Source organism: Zea mays, chromosome 8, assembly GCF_902167145.1.
Source record: "Zea mays cultivar B73 chromosome 8, Zm-B73-REFERENCE-NAM-5.0, whole genome shotgun sequence".
Classification (NCBI taxonomy): domain Eukaryota; kingdom Viridiplantae; phylum Streptophyta; class Magnoliopsida; order Poales; family Poaceae; genus Zea; species Zea mays.
In genome coordinates, this window is record NC_050103.1 from 115567428 (window position 1) to 115588445 (window position 21018).

Consider the following 21018-nt stretch of genomic DNA (forward strand, 5'->3'; position numbering starts at 1 on the left):
CTGAACGAAGCTGCAGAAATAGTTCTCAAGGAGGATTAAACGCTATTGTAGAAACATTTGGAACATAACATGTGTAATATATTGTAACTATGAATGTAATATATAATCTATTTATAGTTTAATTCTTTACGATGCATGAAATTGTGCATACATACCATTTTTTGAGCCCTCGGCGAAAAAACACCTTCCCTTCTTTTCATGCTTCGTGAATAAAATCTTTTCTATATCACAAAAAATTGCATACTTTTCTGATGAAGAATATCCAAGCTTCGTGAAATATTCTCCGAAGTTATAAAAAAGTTTTATGTTGCCTCTCCAATGAAGCTACACTTCGTCTCGATTTATCTTGTACCTTAGCACGATTTTCTCTTTTCCAAAATATTCTCCGAAGATCAACACTGTATCCCTTTCTTGTTCCACATACAATATGTTGTATGATGCTTATGTTATGCAAAAATGATGTGATGATGTTATGTTATGCAAAATGATATTTGTGCCGCAGATACATGTCCCTGTAATAGAACACACATACTTTTTATATCAGCGCTGACTTTTCGCTGTAAGCCTCCCTTAGGAGCTTCTTCGCCTTTTACTTTCAGCGGAATCAGCGTTTATTTTTCGTTGTAAGCCTCCCTTAGGAGCTTCTTCGCCTTTTACTTTCAGCGGAATCAGCGTTTATTTTTCGCTGTAAGCCTCCCTTAGGAGCTTCTTCGCCTTTTACTTTCAGCGGAATCAGCGTTTATTTTTCGCTGTAGGTTCAGAAAACTTACACTGCGCTCCCTTAAGAATGACTTTTCACTGTTTTGAACAATTTGCACTGTGTCCGTTAGAATAAATTTTTGATAATACAAAGGTCCTTCGTGCCACCATAAATTCGTATGCTTCGGCAACCCAAGCCTATGGAAATGACATATTTTTATTATGGTAAAGGACGAAAGTGTTACAAGAAATTGAAAAACGATAAAAGACACTTAAACTTCTCATAATTGTTCCTTATTAACAAAAAGGTAATACTGAATGTAAAAATGCGAAAAAACTGTTGTTGAGGTAGGATATTTATCAATAAATGTGCTTCGACTCTGGTACAGTGCTATTGACTGTGCAAGCTTCGGACTCCTCTCTGAAGTCTCTCTGAAGGTGATTGTGTTGACTCCCTTCTGGCTGCTGTCCTCGCTGCGTCGGCGGTGGTGGTGGGGGCTGCTGCCAAGATGCTTAGGGTTGGCTTGCCGAAGCAACAGAAGTTGCAGGGTGATTGCCTACATATTCTGGAATATAAGGCGAATGATACGAAGCAGTATGCATGACCTGCTTCGGCTGACTTTGTTGCGCTGCTGCTTCTGCTATCTCCTTCTGCTTCTGGATGGTAACATGGCACATCCTAGTGGTATGGCCCTTGTCTTCACCACAGAATAGGCAATAAATTTTTCTTGGCTGATCTCCAAACCTTCCTCCGAAGCCCCTGGCGCCTCTGCCCCTTGGCGCTGACGGCCGAAAAGAACTTTGTTGCTGCCCCGAAGCTTGTGAAGAGTATTGTGGCCTTTGCTGCTGGCTCCCTCGATCATCACTTTGAGTGGAGTTATGAATTGACCTGACATGCCTCGGATGAAATCTTCCTCTGAAGCCCCTGGTCATCTCAGAGAACCTGAATGCCTCCTCCCTTCTCTGGCGGAAATCATTGTTAGCTCGGATGTACTCGTCCATTTTTTGGAGCAGCTTCTCCAAAGTTTGTGGTGGCTTCCTGGCAAAGTATTGTGCTGAGGGTCCTGGCCGAAGTCCCTTAATCATGGCCTCAATGACAATTTCATTGGGCACTGTTGGCGCTTGTGCCCTCAGGCGCAGAAACCTTCGGACATACGCCTGAAGGTATTCTTCATGGTCCTGGGTACACTGGAAGAGAGCCTGAGCGGTGACTGGCTTTGTCTGAAATCCTTGGAAGCTGGTTATCAACATATCCTTCAGCTTCTGCCAAGAGGTGATTGTCCCTGGCCGGAGAGAGGAGTATCAGGTCTGAGCGACACTCTTGACGGCCATGACAAAAGACTTTACCATGACTGCAGTATTACCACCATACGAAGATATAGTTGCTTCATAGCTCATCAGAAATTGCTTCGGGTCTGTATGACCGTCGTACATGGAGAGCTGAGGTGGCTTGTAAGACTGGGGCCATGGTGTAGCCTGCAATTCTGTTGAGAGAGGAGAAGCATCATCGAAAGCAAAATTTCCATGATGGAAATCTTCATACCAGTCGTCCTCATTGTAAAAGCCTTCTTGATGAAGCTCTCTGCGCGGAGGCCTTCGGTTCTGATCATCTTGAACAAGATGACGAACCTCTTCCGAAGCTTCATCTATCTATCTCTGAAGATCAGCTAGACGAGCCATCTTCTCCTTTTTTCGCTGCACCTGCTGCTGAAGGATCTCCAGGTTTTGGATCTCCTGGTCCAAGTCGTCCTCCGGAGGCGTTGGACTAGCGGCCTTCCTCTTTTGGCTTCGGGCCTCCCTAAGGGAAAGGACGTCCTGATTGGGGTCCAACGGCTGTAGAGTGGCAGCCCCTGTTGCTGAAGCTTTTTTCGGTGGCATGACGAAGGTGATGCTTGCCGAAGGTATTCAAAGCTCAAGAAATGGAAGTGAGTTCACCGGAGGTGGGCGCCAATGTTGGGGACTTGCTCTCAAATGCTATGAATCAAGAACAAGGCAACATAAAATGTTAAATGTCAAAGCCCTTCGTCCTTCGGATCATTATTTCCCTTCGGATATAATGAATCTAGGACGAAGGTCATGAAAGACATGCCTTCATGATTATGATAAAAGATGAAGAACATTCATACAAAGTACAGAAAGTAACATAATTTTTTGTAAACATTATCATTAATCTATTTCCATTTATATTATTTGTGCAAACAATAGTAGATTACAAATGTACCTTCGGCTTGAAGGAGTGAGAATACAAGTGTAACGCAAAAGCGAATGCCAAGTCAGCGTGGACAGTACGGGAGTACTGTTCATCTATTTATAGGCACGGGACGCAGCCCGTGTAAAATTACATTAGTGCCCTTTACATTTATCAATAACTCTACAGTAATTCTTTAGGATCTAATTTGGCTTTTCATCTTTAAGTCGGTTCCCCTTTTCTACTGTCATGCCGAAGCTTATCTGCGCATAGCTTCGTAATGATCTTTTCCTTCGTCACAATCGCCTTCCGTCCCACTCAAGCTTCGTTTTGACCATAATCTTATATACTCGTAATCCAATTCCGAAGATACCTGCTCACACATTTCATTTGGAAAACATTGTCAAATCATGTTTTTGAGGACCTTCGGAAGCCGAAGGCCCCCAACAGTATATATTATATTATTCGTAAGTAATTATAGAGAAAGACTATTGTGCATTCGAGCTTTTTATGTAAAAATCATGTAGCCAAACTACCAAAAGTCGTATTTCTTTGAAAAAAATATAGTTTAATTTATTATTTACTCTACAATATATCAAATAATATAAAGAAGTGAAAAGTTTAGCATTTTTAATCCTTCGTATTGGATAGATTTTCTTATTTCTATATCTTGTAAGATAGAATGAATTAGAACTTGGAATTTTAATTATTGGTAGAACAAATAATGAAGTACACCTATAGTTTTTTGAGATTTTTTTTTTTACAATTTTGATAATTTGGTTGCCCGATAATTGCACAAAAATTTTGATTGCGCTTTAATCTTCCACACAGCCGGCGATTGCACGACATTTTTTCACGACTTTTGATAAAGTCAAGATTAATTTTGATAAGCACTAAAATATTAACCAGTGCATGTTTTGTATATATACCAATTGCAGTAATGATAGTGCTAATTAATACTTTATTATTACTTAGTGATTATTAATTAATTAAGCGTTCTTATCGATCTTATGTAGTCTCATTCATCTAACATTTATCCAATTAAAAAAGATAACTACTTTCATCCATCGATCTAAATAAAAAATTACTTATCTTATACATCTAACCAATCAAATCTAACTAAACAAATAATATAGGTATTTGTATCCCAAATCCTTAGATGGTAATTGATAGCATATGCGCCGCGGAGACAGTGGTCGCAGCGTCGCTGTCCTGCGGCTGCTACTGATACACTGCCAAATATATTCATGTTGCCTTAGCTGAGGCCTGGCCCTGGTTGGGTGTTTCTTTCTGACAAAATTAATAGAGCCAGCTCTCTTAGTTAAAAAAATATTTTTATCTTAAATTTCAGGTTTAAAATTTTAGCTCTTTTTATTTAAACCGAAGCTTTAGTTTATTGTAATTTATGTAGACATATTTTTGTAGTTTTGTTGGATATGTTCTCGAACTCGATCAAGAGACCGAGTTTAGAGTGAACTCACGCCCTGATGCACAAAACTTCATGTGGTTGTGGCCTCCGATTATATGGTACTACAATAATCGAGGAAGGGACCAACATGGAAGCCAATATTTTTCCCACTATTTATTTTGTATTTAAATGAGTTTTATGTACTAGTGAAAAATTAAGTTAGAAATGAGAAAAATGGTAACGCTGTTGAGAACGAGATGGAATCTTCAAAGAGTTGAGAACTAACTAGCTATAGTAACAATAACAATCAAGTACTAGTAATGATATGCACATGAATGGACACATGCGCTGTCAGGCTGGATCGCATGTGCCACTCATTATCTAGGAGGCATAGGAATACAGGATTGACGGAGAAAGGACAAAAACGCTTGGATTATGGAAGGGAAGCTAGCAGGTGTGCTGTCGCGGACTCGTGGCAGATGCACCTCTACACGTCTCTGCTTTCTCTGAGTTTCCGTGTGCTATCTGCTGTGCTGGGTCATCAAACTCGCCAAATTTTATATTTGATCCAAGTTCAGAACGAACGACAAGCAGTGCAAGTCGATCGATCGATCCCTACATATTTCACGTGAAGAGTTCCGTGATCCAACAAAATGAACACCTCCCTTCTTGGAAATAGTACAAATTAACTGTTGCTTCTCGTCACATCTTCCAGTGAATTTGTCTTTGTCTGTGTGTGACCAAAGTTGATGGGGGACTTAAAAAATAGAGAAACTAAAAATTAGTTCTTATAAATCAAACACCCCTTTAAACTTCTCCATCAACTGACAGTTCTCAAATAAATGCCGTAATATCATGAAAGGGAACATATCTGGTGTAAACCAACCTCTTCATGCAACCGTGCAAATCTCTAATCTGGGCCACATGATGTTGATCCAAGGGACGCAGGAGCGTGGATAATTTTTGCACTTAACTGCACGTTGTTAATCACACTTTTTCAAATCCCCCTCCCCTCCCCCGCTCTCGCTCCCTTAGATCAACATTATGTGGTTTATATTAGAAGTTTGCACGGTTGCACGGAGGAGTTAGTTTGCACCAGATATGTCCCATCTTAAAAACACTCATCCGCAACAAAAAAAAAACATGTCACTAAACAAGTCCTCAAGTTCGGCCAATTTGAGGTGGGGCCATGGCCCACTTTGCCCACACTGTAGATCCACCTCTGGCAAAGAACCTTCCTTGCTTGCAATCTCACAATCATCCATATATGTCCCCACAAGCAAAAGCAGTTGATATATCTTTCTTGGCAGGAACATGCAAATGAGAAACAGCTAAGCAAGCCGATTGGGTGACCTCAAAAATCGTCGCATCATCTTGCAGTGAAACGTCAGTTTGCGAGCTCACACCATCTTGTATATATCAACCTTGTTCAACTACTGGCGGCTCTTGCGTGCAAGTGCAAGGCGTATACGTAGTGGTGTGGTTCACAGACCTATGCTACCTCTTGCATGCATGTTCTTGCATACCTGGACCAAAAGTTTGTTAGCCAATGAATTGGAAACTAGCTAGCTTAAACACTTTGTTCCACTTCCACCACAAATGCACAGTGACAAGGGAATAAAGGTCAGTGACCAGCAAAGAAGCATATCATATCATATCAAATTATTAGATACATATATGATTAAGCTAAGAATCAACTTTATTCCTTGACACCCCAAAAGAACCACACTGTACAAGAGGGATCGATGATATGCGCGCAAGCATTATGTAAAACTTTCTGCTATATGAGTTATTACCATCATTTTTGCAAACCTTGCGACACAAATCAGGATCATAATCAGCGCGGCAGACCAAAAGAGGATCAAAACCATATAACACGGTATAGTGTGATAGCAAAACCATAACAGCTACTGCAGGTACTTTACCATCGTCGTCTAGTCTAGAGGATGCATGGCCAAGGCTCTCTGTACTGCCAGTTAAGCTTGGAACATACCCTTTCGCTTTGTGTGGGCTCTCTTTAGAGCTTTTGGAGCTTTGATGGACAGTTTAGCTTCACATGTAGTCTTACTCCATCTCTTTGGAGGCTTGCATTGGTGTGCTTGTAGTGGTCTGTAAGTTGGTCCCCTCATATTGCGTGGAAGCAGGACTAGCTAGAGACTAGAGTAAGCATTGGAGAACATGTTCTTTTCTTTGTTCTGTTCTGTCATGCATGTCTTGGTGTGTCTTTTTCGATGGAGATTCTAATCTTCTGCGTGCGTGCATGCCACTGTTCTGCCATAAGCAAGCTAGCTTTGCTTGCTTACTTACTGAAGCTTTTCTAGCTAGGGTTAGGCTGGGTGGCAAGGGATATTATGTAGGAGTAGGTAGCTTTTGTTCCTCGTAAAACAGAGCCGATACTGATTCCAGCTCGAAACTAGAGGCAATACCATTACTCTAAAAAAATATCACTATTAAACTACCATTACCAATTGCTTTAGTAGAATTGATATAAAATAGAGTATCACCGTTCGTGGTTTTATAATCGTTTTTTTTACCTTAACTAGAATGGACGGTTAAAATGTACGATTAGAAATAAGTGATCTTGTTGTTCCTTTAAACGCACAAGTGCATACACACACCTCCGGCCCCGCCGCACACGTACAGGGGTGCCAAGAACATGCGTCTCCCAGCAAGGGGAGAAAAGCCACCGCTATCAAGGGTCAAGCCCCGAATGAAAACCTTGCACGCCATGCATGCAGGCATGGCTCCGAGTGGGGCATCCGGTTCCTGCTTGTAGAGAACAAATTGCATAATTAAGAGAGAAGACAGCGCACAGCTGGTTGGGAGATATATTTAATACTAATAAGGAGTTGGTATTTTTCGGTTGCTAGTCTGGGGCAGCCAATCGAATAAACTGTGTCCCACGGCGTGACCTGTATGCATGCAGATGCAGCTTCGTCCCGCTGGACTTAATTAAGCTCACATGGAACAATAGTTCATTCATGATTTGATTTGATCGACCAAAAAGGATTCTAAGGCCTACTTCAGTAGATTACTCAAGGTTTACCCATATGCACTGTTTTGTAGTGTTCTGCACTGTAGACCGTATTATTTGTAGAGTGAAGTTTGAATATAGGTATGTGGATAGGTAAGCTACGCACTGGAGATAGTTTAACAGATTTTGTTCTGCTCGAGATGTGCTTGTGCTGGAGAGCGGATAAATAGATTGTAGCAAAACGTCTACTCTACTAAGTATTAGCATATATATGTACCATGTTTATAGCACATGTTTATAGCATGTGAATACAGTGAAGGACCGTGAGGCAACCATAGACAATATGAATGGAAGCCACAAATTTTTTTTCTATCCAAGTGAGCACCGTGACTTGATCCCAACTTCAACGCAACCCACGGGACTCCAAAAACTGCTCATCACGGTACAAATCAACACTGTGTCGATTGACTGCACCAAACTGCTAGTATAGAATAACTCCAGATGTCTGCAGAAAACCAGATGCAAAACCGCATAAAAGGGCAAGCGACCGTGCCGCTCTGAGGGCGGCAGCGCCGAGCATGGGAGCGGTAGTGCTGCGATGTGAAACTTGTATAGAATCTCCTCAAATTTTACAGACAGTTAGAGCAGATGGAGAGAAGATGTGTTGTGAAGATTGAACATAAACAAATCAAAACTTCACGGACAGATCAGAAAACTCAGTTTGAATGAGGTTTTGTTAGGGTTTTCTCAAATTTGATCAAAACAAAATGAGACCAGATCACGACCACAAACTGCTCAAACCAGATGTTTGCAGTGATCCAAAGACTGCATCCCACCCCATTATAGTCCCCAAATCAATCCTCCACTCAAGAAACCAAAGATTCTCCAAAAATCCAAAGAGAGGGATTGAGAAAAGAGAAAGTGAATAGAAAACTTCAGCGAGATCAAACTTGACACAAAACTGAAGCAACGCTGGACCGTATGTGGTTACGACCACACTTCCTTACAATATCACCAGTACATAGATGCGGAGTTCAGAACATCTGTGGATAACTAGAGAGTGAAAAACTAGGGTTTTCTAAAACAAGTGCCTAATGAGATAGCCAAAAGAGATGGCTGTAACAACATCCCTCCCACCTGTTTATAGGGGGTTATTTCACTAGTCTAAACTACCATTAGATACATAGAGCTCATCCACTTAACCGGGGCAAAATGGACCAACACCTGGAATATGCATCTAACAACCACGTGGTCTTCACGAAGTTGCTTCGTCTCGACGCAACCTTTGGGATGACGCCACGTGCCGCTCTGATTCTCGCTGGAACCACACCACCAAGTTTTGAGGCCCAAACTCGGCGAAACCAACGAACCGTAGAGTTGGGTGGTTTTAAGGCTCAACCACTGAAACCACCGTGAGTAGTGCACTCCATACGTGTCACCCACGTACTGGACACGTGTTTCGCTGGTCCGCGACCACGTCGGCAACACGATCTGCTCCTCCACTTCCTCGCACAAGTATGTGTCCCAAGTGTTAGCCACCATAGCTAGTCACCCAGCTTCTCCAGTCCCTCGATCAAGACCCAACGCTCGTCCTTCGCTGCTATCGGCTCATCGGCATGAACCCACACTATCTTCTCCTTCATCGTCGACCACCATCCTTGGACAACACACATATACACCACAATCCGAGAGATGGTTGCACAACACAAGCTCGTACTCTGGTTAGACCAAGACTCACACCAAAATGACTATCCATGTTGACAATCACTCATCATCAACCCAAACCACAAGGGACAAGTCAACCTTGTGTTCGCATCGAGGATAGTGGATCCTTAGCAAATGGACAACATAGCGAAAGAAGAACGCGTCGATGTAGTGAAAGTAGTCAAACGTCCTCGCGTACCAGCAACAACATCACATTCACTTGTCCTTCTCAAGTTAGTTGTTCATCAACACCGCATCATAGCAGCAGTGTCTCCATGATATCCATATGTGCATGGACGAAACATGTGACATCAGTGTGTTATTATCACACGTGTAATGAGAGAAATGACGGTGGCATCTTGTGCGCCCAAAATCATTGGGAGAGGTTGCGAGGGCAAGATGATCCTCTCAAGCACCCCACACTCTTCATATATATGGACCCTTACTGATAGGCGTTTAACCTATAGGTCCATTAGCATTCCTATAGATCATGATTGCCTCTAGGGAATATATTCAACAAACTTCCACTTGCACTTAAGTCAATCATCTATGCAACTATTTCAACCATTTAAGTGTGTGGCCCGTAGGTTTATGTGCAGACAGCCACAGTCAAAACCATTTTCGAGCGAATAGTCAATAGCAGCGCTTAACAGCACATATTGAATCTCATGTTTACATGAAAAACCATGTCAATTGAACCTTAGTATACACATGTGTTGATCATTTTGCAACATAATATCCATCGAACTCAAGGTGAGATTTGTGTTACCCTTGTAATAGCTCAACATTTCTCTTGATCTTGTAATAGATTAAAACTTGTGACTAACACCTTTAGTCATATCATGATTCTCTTTAATCACATTGGTATGACCATACACTTTCTTAATCTGACCACATCCAGGGCCCTAGCCACTCACCTCGGAAGTGAATACGGGACATGCAAACCCGAGCTAGAAGGGAATCGTGACTCATGGGTAAAGTTGTGCCACCTCTACAGAGTGTAAAACGGATATATCAGCCATGCTCACGGTTATGAGCAGTCTGGAGTCTGGACCCTCACATGATAATTGAACTTGAAGATAAAAACAAATCATGATCGGTTTTGTTTAAGCGATATGCTTAAGTGGTTTGCTTAGGAGGTTGAGCTTCATGTTGATGGTATTTGCTCAAGTGGTTTGAGCTTATGCTGATTATGATTTATGCTTAATTGAGTTTGGTATATACTTATACCTAGTAATCAGGTGTTGATAATAAAATTTTGACCAACTAAAATACTAACTGCCTTAAACTTTAGCCCTACCTTGTTAACCTTGCATTTTCACCCCACTTGTTGAGCCCCCACCATAAGTGAGCTCACCCTTGCTTAATTTTGATCAGAAGTTTGCAGATGAAGATTATGATGATGAACTTGATAGATGCTAGTCTAGTGATACCATCGTTCATCTTTTTGTGAAAGGATGCCCATGTTTCGTTGTACTTTGATGGATAAAGGTTAATACATTATGTCTATTCGAAGTGTAATATGTTAATATAATCTTTACTTACTGTTGACACCTTTTTAGGGCGCCAAACACTCAACACGAACTAGCGGCGGTTCCCTCTGCACAGGACCGGACGGTCCGCGCGCAGGGGCCGGACGGTCCGCGGCCTGGTGCGAGGCGCGGCGGTGCTCTCTGCACAGGTGCGGACGGTCCGCGCGCAGGGGCCGGACAGTCCGCGGCCTGGTGTGAGGCTATGGCTCCTGCCTGACGGCCGGACGGTCCGCGCGTGCACAGGGGCGGCGGAAGATCGCCGGCGGCGCCTGGATCTCGCTCCCGGGAGGGACCCCGTTGGGGAGGAGAGATCCTAGGAGTTTTCTAGGCTCGGGCAGGCCGACCTAGACTCCTCTAATCGACGTAGAGTCGAAGAGAAGCGAAGAATTTGGGGTCGGAAGGCTAAACTAGAACTAGACTAGGACTACTCCTAGGAAATAAATGCGAAATAGAAGTGTTATTGATTCAATTGATGATTACAAATCGACCGTATACCTCTCTATTTATAGAGGAGGGGGGCTGGACCCTTTACAAACTAATTTCCGAGCTTATCCCGAGATTCTCGCCAACAAACATAGCAAGAAACTCGGAACCCTAATCTATTCTGCGCTTGCGCGGACCATCCGGCCCACAGGCGCGGACCGTCCGGCGCTCATTTTGGTTCCAAACATATGCCCCCCTGCCTTTTGGTGGAGCTGAGCGAACCAAAAGCAACTAACTCGATGTGATCACATCAGTTTTCTTAGGCATCTTGAGACTTACTAGGATGATACGCAGTGGCCTTAGTCCCGATGGTTGACTCAACGGACGTGACCCCTTTAGCTTTGATCGAACTGTTAGTCCCAATACCGCCGAGCGCCATACTGGTCTTGACCAATTCGTCACCTTGCTTTCCTAATTTTCTAAGTGTTCTAGCGTAGCTTCGTAGTCGACCAGATCTTCTCCTTGCAGGTCGTCTTCCTCCATGGGTGTTGGTACGTCGTTGCAGGTGTCATGGTGTATTGCGGATGAGTCGGCCTCAGGGGTCAGACGGTCCACGCCCTGTACGGTTGGTCCGGTCTTTATAGCCTGACTGTCTGCCATACCTGCAAAGAGCTGCACAGTTGTTGTTTTATTTTCTGTCTTTGTGGCCGTTTGATTTTCCTCAACGGCCTTTGGTCTCCATCTCTTTTGTGGCGGTGGATACTGTGGATGTGTGTCATTGAATATTTTTTCTGCCTCCTTCTCCTGATTCTCCTTTGCTCTAAGGCGCTGTAATTTTCGATTTTGCGATCGTGTCAATCCCGATGGGCACCATCGGGGCATGGAGTATTTTGGATCGGCTGTTTTGTTGACAGTCGTACCTTCTTTTTTGTTTGTGTTGGCTTATTCACCAAAAATCATCGGCCCTTCGTTATTTTGTTGTACGACGACATCTGTCGTTCCTATTTTAATGACGTCTCCTTTTTTCGTACTGTTGGAGGTTGTAGCTGTATGCTCCCCTGCCGGATTAGTCAGCCTTTGGGGCCAAGTTGTTCGACAATCTTGCTGGGCTTGTGCTCATGGACCAGATTGAGGGGCTCTCAATCGGTCTTGTACTGGAGATGTCAACCTATTGAATACAGATGTTTGAGGTGCCCCCCAAGCGGGGTACTGTGGCATCCCAAATGGATATGGTGGCATGCCCCACATTTGATTCGGTACATAAGGTGGAGTTATGTATGTGTATGGATATGGCATAGGTGGATATGGTGGTGGAGGTGTCCATGCAGGTACGTTAGGTCTTAATTTAACATTATGACCTTCCGTCCTTTCCGATTAGTGTGGTGGTCCAATCGAGCTAACCTGCTGTCGCACCTGGGTGGGTAAGCGAGGTCGCTTTGGTGGCCGGTCGCTGGGGCCAGCCTTCTTTTTCACATATTTAGACAATAATTGATCAAAGGCCAGGCTGGATTTTACCAACTGACCAGTTGCCTTGAACGTGTTAGTTTTCCACGTACCTATTTCTAGTCGTCGTGGTTTGAAGGTACGTGGTCGTCGCGGCTCTTCGGCGTTGCCGGACCGTCCGCTGGAACGCTCCAGACCGTCCGTTGATGTTACGGACCGTCCGCGCCTGGGCACCGGACCGTCCGCGCCTGGGCACCGGACCGTCCGCGATGCGTAGTATGGGTTCTCGCGCATATCCCCTTGTCTGTGCTTGCCCCCTAGTGGCGGAGTTTGTGATGGTCACTTTAAGTGTCTCTCCTCTATCTGGAGTCTTCTCGGCCACCACTTTCTTGCAAGAGATTTTGTTGTTTCCATCGGCCTCCCGTGAGTTGCCGATGATGACTTCTTTGTCTTTGCCCTTATCGACTGTGCTGGGCCGAATTAGGACCCTTTTGCCCTTGAAGTCAATCATATTCATTGGAAAGGGCTCTGTGTCCTCCTGAAATTTCAATCGTCCCTCGTTAATGGCCGATTGGATTTGTCGTTGGAACACATTACAATCATTAGTGGCATGGGAAAATGAGTTGTGCCACTTGCAGTATGCGCGACGCTTTAGTTCGTTGGCAGGTGGAACGATATAATCAATTTTAATGTTACCATTTTTTAGTAATTCATCGAATATCTTATCACATTTGCCAACATTAATGTAAACTTAATTTCCTCGCCTGCCGTTTCTTTTGAACTGGCTGCAAGGAGGAGCAAGCCAAATTTTTGGCCTGCTCAGGCCAAACTATTTCGTCAGTGTAAATTTCCTTTGGTTCACCGTCCGAACTACTTTGATTGTGTTCTACTATATGGTCATTATGATGAACCGTTTTGACTAGTTCTTTGCTTCGGCTTTCACAAGCCGAAGCTTTCTGATGTAATTGTGGTAGCGTAAAGAACTGGATGCCTTCTAATTTCTCTTTTAAATAATAGTGCAATCCATCAAAGGCTATTCCCGCCAGTTGTTTATCTGTTAAATGAATTTGAAAGCATCGGTTTCTCGTATCCTAGAATCTCCGGATGTAATCACTAACCAATTCATCCTTTTCTTGTGGTAGGGTCACTAAGTCTACTAAATCTAGTTCATAATCGCCAAAGAAGAAATGTTCATGAAATTTTTGTTCTAAATCTCCCCATGACAAAATGGAATTAGAAGGGAGCATGGCATACCATGTGAATGCAGTCCCTGTTAAAGATAATGAAAATAAACGTACACGGAATGCTTCGGTGTCGGCCAATTCTCCTAAATGTGCTAAGAACTGGTCTATGTGCTCACGCGTGCTATTTCCTTGGTCACCCAAAAACTTTGTGAATTCGGGTATTCTGGTCCCTTGTGGGTATGGGAGCCGATCAAACTAGCTATCATAAGGTCTTCGATATGACTGCCCCCCAGAGACTATACTAACTCTGAGCTTATCTCGGAACGACCCAGCTATTTCCTCCCTTACTATATCGATGGCAGCCGGTGGGAGACCACCGGCTCTTTGACCCAATATGGGTGAGTTTGTTTGGATGTTGGTATGTTGTTTTCCTCCCCATTGGTTTGGGTTTTGCGGCGCGTTAATGCATGCCCTATGAGGCTCATAGGATTGACCATTCCTTTCTGGCCTTCTAGGGGCCGGAAAGTACTCACTCTCACGGGTTTGATAGATTATATTATGGTGCTGGTGTGTCGTATGATGAGATGGGGAGTCTAGCTGGGACGGATACGGAGTTGGATATCCATCCTCCTTAAAAAACTCTGTGCCGGACCGTCCGGTTAAATACGCGGACCGTCCGGCTCCGTGCGCGGACTGTCCAGCCATGTGGCCGGACCGTCCGACATTATATTCGGACTGTCTGGCGCCATACGCAGATGGTCCGAATGGGTTATCTAGGGTTTGCATGACATGTGGCGGCTTGGGTGCAGGTCTCGGTAATTCGCTTCTAAAAATGGGATCAGCCGCCGCTGGCCCGGACGGTCCGCGCTCACGTGCGGACGGTCCGGACATGCACAGATCGGCAAATTTATCGCCGATGTGCGTGGGAGGCTGTCGTTGCCCAGGGTACATGTCCATCGGCATCCCATAAAGGGGTTGTGACTGGTCGTGACAACCTGTAGCCGATGAATTATGTGTGTATTCCCTCAATTCAACCTTGTGCGAAGGAAGATTTGCCATAGTAGACTTATCAAGCGCACACACTAGCCTTTTATGATCATTTTGTATATCCCCTACGATACGTTGCAACTGTTCTCGCTGTTCGTCTATGTAAGCTTTAAGAGATTGCAGTTCGTTGGTGTTACTTACATTGGGGGTAATCGTAGTAGATCGGAGCGAAGCCAGATCCGTCGCTCGTTGCCGAACGACTTTGTTATTCCTGTCCACTTTGAAGTCGGCCAGGAACTTTGCCTTTGCTTCTTGGATCAGCTGCTCCTGACGCTCCTCGAACAGGAGTTGTTCTTCAGCCGGCAAGGTTTCCCATGTCAGTGTGATGATATTGCTGGTGGAAATTTCAGAGCTATCCTTTGAACCGGCCATTGAGAGCCGATTTGATAGGTCTATATGTGTTGTCCCCAGCGGAGTCGCCAAAAAGTATGTTGACACCTTTTTAGGGCGCCAAACACTCAACACGAACCAGCGGCGGTGCCCTCTGCACAGGGCCGGACGATCCACGCGCAGGGGCCGGACGGTCTGCGGCCTGGTGCGAGGCGCGGCGGTGCTCTCTTGTCGGGTACCATAATTAGGGGTACCCCCAACGCTCCTTAATCCGGCTGGAAAGCATCTTCAGAACAAACCATACGTGGTTGATAAAGCGCGGTTCAAGTGAAGGCCACGCCTACCAAAAGACGCGACCTCATCCGAGCCCAGCCTCGGGCGGGAACGGTAGTCCCGGACGGATTCATGCCTCGCCCAAGGGTCCCCTCAGGCGATGAGCGCACCCTCGGCTCGCCTGAAGCCTAGCTTGGGCAGACTTTGTCGTGCAGCGACCTTGGCCAAATCGCCTTATCAGCCGACCGTATCGTGCGCGCATTTAATGCAGGGATCGCCTGACACCTTATCCTGACACGTGTGCCTCTGTCGGCAAGGTCGAAGTGACCTCAGTCACTTCGCCCCTTTACTGACCGATCTGACAGGAAAACAACGTTGTTCGCCCTGCTCCAGCTACCGTGCCAACCACCAGGATAAAACTGAGTCACGATCTCCCACGAGTTCGGCCTCGGGCGCAACAAGGAGCTCCGCCTCGCCTGACCTCAGGCCTTGGCCTCGGAAGAAGATCTCCGCCTCGCCCGACACCAGGCCTCGGCCTCGGGAGGAGTCACAACCCCGCCTGAGCCCAGCCTCGGCCTCAGGAGAAGTCTCCGCCTCGCCCGACTTGGGCCTCGGACCGACTACGCTACAGGGGATACATCATTACCCTACTCCTAGCTAGCTGCCTCAGGCTATGAAGGAACAAGACCGGTGTCCCATCTAAGGTTACTCCGGTAACAGGTAATGATGGTTCCCCACGTGCGCCCATGACATCGAATTGCTCTCAACCTCCTACGGAAGCAAGACAACGTCAGCAGGATCCATGCCACACCGACAGCTATGCTTCTACAGGGCTCAAGGCACTTCTCCGACGGCCACGTTAGCTCTTGTACAGGGCTCAAGGCGCTTCTCTGACGGCCACGTTAGCTCGCAGCTACACCCCATTGAACAACTGGGCATCTCCTTGTATCTATAAAAGGGGATGTACAGGGCCTTCCTAAGGTAGGTCGCGGACAGACGTTGCAACGCGGACAACGTTGGACGGCGCCCTCTCGCTCTCGCCCTCGCTGTCTCGCGATGCTTGTAACCCGTACTACAAGCACCCCGGTGCAGGATAACATAAGCCTCATTTTTTCCTTTTGTGTTCCATCTTGCATCAACCCATCTGGGCAGGGACACGCAGCAACAAATTTACTGGTCGGTTGACGGTCCTCGCGGGTTCGAAACGCCGACAGTTGGCGCGTCAGGTAGGGGCTCGCTGCGTGTTAACGAACACTTTCCCATTGAGTTCCAGATGGGTAGCCTCCAGCAGCCTCTTCAGCTAGGAACGCTGCTCCGCTTCGGGAGTCTCGAGTTCATGTCCCTTGACGGCAGCTACAACATGGTACTCCTCCCCCCGCGGCGCGACAGCGACAACGATCGTCGGCCCGCCCGACAGCGGCAAACTCGACGACGACTTCCCCCCGTGGCAGAAGAGGAACACTCGGGTTTACCCCACCACCCTCCTCGTCGGAGGAGGAGGAGACAGGGCAACCATGGCCATGCAGGAGGCGGCACCGCGTCGGCTGTCAGGCCAGAGCGAGCCAACGACGCCGGCACCCCTGCGGGGGCCATGTCGGGCGTTGTCCTCGCACCTGAGACAACAACGGGTGTCGCTTCCCCGCTACGTGCCAACCCCGAGCGGACTGATGACGCCAGCACCCTCGCAAAGGACTTGCTGGGCATTAGCCTCGTACCTGAGATAACGGTGCAGTCCGTCCCCGACGCGACTTCGCCGTCGTCCATTGACCAAGAGGTACTGTCCGTTTGCCACCCTATCCCTTTTAGATTCAGCTTCGATCCACCAAGCGACCCCGCTTCGGTAAGTGCTTTCGTGAAGGCATACCCTAACCTTCCGGGGTAGCATATGTGGTCATCTTGGGACCGACTGACGGTCGTCTCAACCTCCGGACTTGCGGGTTCCGAGGAAGACGACTCCGACTTCGGTTGGGATTTCTCCGGGCTCCGTGATCCTAGTGCCATGCGAGACTTCATGTCTGCATGTGACTACTGCCTCTCCGGCTGCTCTGACGATGACCACATCCTCGGCGACGAGGGATGCGACCCGAGTCGCGAGATTTTCCACATCGATCAGGGGGATCACGGCGGAGACAACCACCTCGGCGTGCTGGAAGATGACAACACCCTTGTGCCTGCGTCTCGCGTTGACATCCCGTGGGAGCTAGCTGTGGTCCTAGTCCCTGCGGGGGGTCAGGACACACAGCTCGAGCAATTCCGCGAGATGCAGGCCAAGCTCGACGAAGAAGCGGGGCGGCTTGTGCAGCTCCGACCAAACATCAAGCAGGAATGGGCAGGCCAAGCTCTTGCCGGAGGAGCGCGTCATCGGGCTCGGGACGTCCAGCGCCGTATCATTGATGGTGCCAGGGCAGGGCTGCTCCCGGCCTCCAGCGAGGTCAGCCAGAATCTAGCTGCAGCAGCGATGCTGCTTCGAACGATGCCGGAGCCATCCACTACCGAGGGGCGGCGTATCCAGGGCGAGCTCAAGGATCTCCTGGAAGATGCCGCAGTCCGATGAGCTGAGAGCTCTGCCTCCTAAAGGCAAGGATGCCCCTCGGAGCATCGCGCAACGTCCTCCCGACTCATGCGGGAGGCCTCGGTCCACACCGGGCGCACGCGGGACGGGACACCTGCAGCCCCGGATCGCCTCAGCAACGAGCAACACCGCCGCGACCGTCGAGCCCACCTCGAGGAGAAGGTGCGCCGAGGCTACCACCCTAGGCGCGGAGGACGCTACGACAGTGAGGAGGATCGGAGTCCCTTGCCCGAACCGCCAGGTCCGCGAGTCTTCAGCCGGGCCATACGACGAGCGCCGTTCCTGGCCCGGTTCCGATCCCCGACTACCATCACCAAGTACTCAGGGGAGACAAGGCCGAAGCTGTGGCTTGTGGATTACCGACATGCCAGTTGGGAGGGACGGACGACGACAACCTCATCATCCGCAACCTCCCCCTCTTCCTCTCCGACGCTGCCCGGGCATGGCTGGAGCATCTGCCTCCTGCGCAGATCTCCGACTAGGACAACCTGGTCAAGGCCTTCGCGGGAAACTTCCAAGGTACGTATGTGGGCCCTGGGAACTCATGGGATCTCCGAAGCTGCCACCAGCAGCCAGGGGAATCCCTGCGAGAGTACATCCGGTGATTTTCTAAGCAGCGCACCGAGCTGCCCAACATCACTGACTCGGACGTCATCGGGGCATTCCTCGCCGGCACCACGTGTCGGGACCTGGTGAGCAAACTAGGGCGCAAGACTCCCACCAAGGCAAGCGAATTGATGGACATCGCCACCAAGTTCGCCTCTGGTCAGGAGGCGGTCGAAGCCATCTTCCGGAAGGACAAGCAGCCTCAGGGAAGACCGAAGGAAGACGCCCCCGAGGCGTCCGCCCAGCATGGCTCGAAAAAGAAGGCCAAGAAGACGGCGCAAGCAAAGCGCAACGCCATTGACGTGGATCTCGTCGCTGCTGTCGAGCACAGGAATCCTCGAAAGCCTCCCAGAGGAGTCAACACGTTTGACAAGATGCTCAAGGAGTCGTGCCCCTATCACAGGGGTCCCGTCAAGCACACCCTTGAGGAGTGTGACATGCTCCGGCGCTACTTCATCAAGGTGGGACCCTCGCCAGAAGGTGGCAAGGACCAAGGTAACAACAAGAAGGGGGGCGACAAGGATGAGGAGTTCCCGGAGGTCCGCGACTGCTTCATGATCTACGGCGGACAGGTGGCAAACGCCTCGACTCGGCACCGCAAGCAGGAGCGCCAGGAGGTCTGCTTGGTGAAGGTAGCGGCGCAAGTCTACCTAGACTGGTCCGACAAGCCCATCACCTTCGACCAAGGCGACCACCCCAACTATGTGCTGAGCCCAGGAAGGTACCCACTCGTCGTCGACCCCGTCATCGGCAACGCTAGGCTCACCAAGGTCCTCATGGACGGGGGCAGCAGCCTCAACGTCATCTACGTCGAGACCCTTGGGCTCTTGGGGATAGATCTGTCCACGATCTGGGCCGGTGCAGCACCCTTTCACGGGATCGTCCCCGGTAAGCGCGTCTTGCCCCTTGGGCAACTTGATTTGCCCGTCTGCTTTGGAACTCCCTCCAACTTCCGCAGGGAAACCCTCACGTTCGAGGTGGTTGGGTTCCGAGGAACCTATCATGCGGTGCTGGGGAGACCGTGCTACGCCAAGTTCATGGCTGTCCCCAACTACACGTACTTGAAGCTCAAGATGCCGGGCACCAACGGAATCATCACCATCGGATCCATGTACCGTCACACTTACGAGTGCGACATGGAATGCGTGGAGTACGCTGAGGCCATCGCCGAATCCAAGGCCCTCATCACCGACCTGGAATGCCTCTCCAAGGAGGCGCCTGACACGAAGCGGCACACCGGCAACTTCAAACCAGCTGAGGCAGTTAAGACCATCGCCCTCGACCCCAGCAACAACGCCTGCAAGCAAGTCAGGATCAGCTCCAAGCTCGACCCCAAATAGGAAGCAGTGCTCGTCGACTTTCTCCGTGCAAATGCCAAAAATTTTGCGTGGAGTCCCTCGGTTATGCCAGGCATACCGAGGGATGTCGCCGAGCACTCTCTGGATATCTGAGCTGGAGCCCGACCCGTGAAGCAACACCTGCGCCGCTTTGACGAAGAGAAGCGCAGAGCCATAAGCGAGGAGGTCCAGAAGCTGATGGCTGCAGGGTTCATCAAAGAGGTATTCCATCCCGAATGGTTAGCTAACCCTATGCTTGTGAAGAAGAAAGGTGGGAAATGGAGGATGTGCATAGACTACACTGGTCTAAACAAAGCATGTCCGAAGGTTCCCTACCCTCTGCCTCGCATCGATCAAATTGTGGACTCCACTACTAGGTGTGAATCCCTGTCATTCCTCGACGCCTATTTAGGTTATCACCAAATCAAGATGAAAGAATCTGACCAGCTCGCGACTTCTTTCATCACACCCTTTGGCATGTATTGTTATATTACTATGCCATTTGGCTTGAGGAATGCAGGTGCAACCTACCAAAGGTGCATGAACCATGTGTTCGGAGAGCACATCGGCCGAACGGTCGATGCTTACGTCGATGACATCGTTGTCAAGGCAAGAAAAGCCTCCGACCTCCTCTGATCCTCTCCAACCTCGAAGTGACTTTCGGGTGCCTGCGCGCAAAAGACGTAAAACTCAATCCCGAGAAGTGTGTCTTCGGAGTCCCCCGAGGCATGCTCCTGGGGTTCATCGTCTCCGAAAGAGGCATCGAGGCCAACCCGGAGAAAATCGCAGCCATCACCAACATGGGACCCATCAAGGATCTGAAAATCGGCGAGAGAGGACCGCCCTTGTACCGCCTCTTAAGGAAGGCCGAGCGCTTCACTTGGACCCCCGAGGCCGAGGAAGCCCTCGGAAACTTAAAGGCACTCCTTACTAACGCGCCCATCTTGGTGCCCCCCGCTGCGGGAGAAGCCCTCTTGATCTACGTAGCCGCAACCACTCAGGTGGTCAGCGCCGCGATCGTAGTCGAGAGACGAGAAGAAGGGCATGCACTGCCCGTCCAAAGGCCAGTCTACTTCATCAGTGAGGTACTATCCGAGACTAAGATCCGCTACCCGCAAATATAGAAGCTACTGTACGTAGTAATTCTAACACGGCGAAAATTGCGACACTACTTCGAGTCTCATCCGGTGACTGTGGTGTCATCCTTCCCCAGGGAGAGATCATCCAGTGCCGAGAAACCTCGGGTAGGATAGCAAAATGGGTGGTGTAACTCATGGGCGAAACAATTTCATTTGCCC

General features: G+C 48.2%; 1 long non-coding RNA gene across 1 annotated transcript; it reads right to left on the reverse strand.

The window, feature by feature from the left end:
* Nucleotides 1–5067: 5067 nt before the first annotated feature.
* LOC109942024 (uncharacterized) lies at nt 5068–6483 on the reverse strand. Its single transcript, XR_002264653.2, has 2 exons — nt 6221–6483; nt 5068–5821 (listed from the first exon to the last, which is right to left on the reverse strand). It is a non-coding gene; the product is annotated as an uncharacterized lncRNA (long non-coding RNA).
* Nucleotides 6484–21018: the final 14535 nt, after the last annotated feature.